The following is a 489-nucleotide window of genomic DNA, read 5'->3' as shown; positions in this document are numbered from 1 at the left end:
GTATGATTTCAGTTTCAAAATTACATGAAATGCATGTTAGATACAAATAGTGAATGGTATTGATAGCTGTATGACTTGGAAGATATTTTTCTTCTATATTATAAGTGTCCCAAAATAGAAATAGTTATTTGATCAATAATATATAGAAAAAGCAAAACCTACCTTTCTGTACCATGATCATAGGCAGTATGTGTACTTAGATTGCTTAACTATGAGCATCTCATGGTTTATATAGTTCAAAACTTTTTTTTTATTCTCCATATGCAACAATTATATCAGAATAAAAATTTTGTAGAACTTTTCAGTCTGTTGATTCCATTGCCTCTTTACAGAACTGAAATTTTACCAAACTTTTCCAGTGTCTCAATTAGACAGGGTGTAAAAACTTGAATTGAAAGAATACAGTTGAAGAGGCAGATGATTTTTAGACTACAAAATTAATCCAATTATTTGGCAGATTTTAAACCATACTTTTTACTCATATATGTG

At 28.6% G+C, this 489-nt stretch overlaps 1 protein-coding gene across 1 annotated transcript in view; it reads left to right on the top strand.

The window, feature by feature from the left end:
* Positions 1–489, top strand: part of LOC119593815 (28S ribosomal protein S31, mitochondrial-like) — a 9,130-nt gene that overhangs the window by 1,412 nt on the left and 7,229 nt on the right. The window lies entirely within an intron of this gene.

The sequence above is a fragment of the Penaeus monodon genome, chromosome 32 (assembly GCF_015228065.2).
Source record: "Penaeus monodon isolate SGIC_2016 chromosome 32, NSTDA_Pmon_1, whole genome shotgun sequence".
In the NCBI taxonomy this organism is placed as follows: domain Eukaryota; kingdom Metazoa; phylum Arthropoda; class Malacostraca; order Decapoda; family Penaeidae; genus Penaeus; species Penaeus monodon.
Note: the sequence above shows the minus strand (reverse complement) of the source record. Positions and strands in the feature narration are given on the sequence as shown.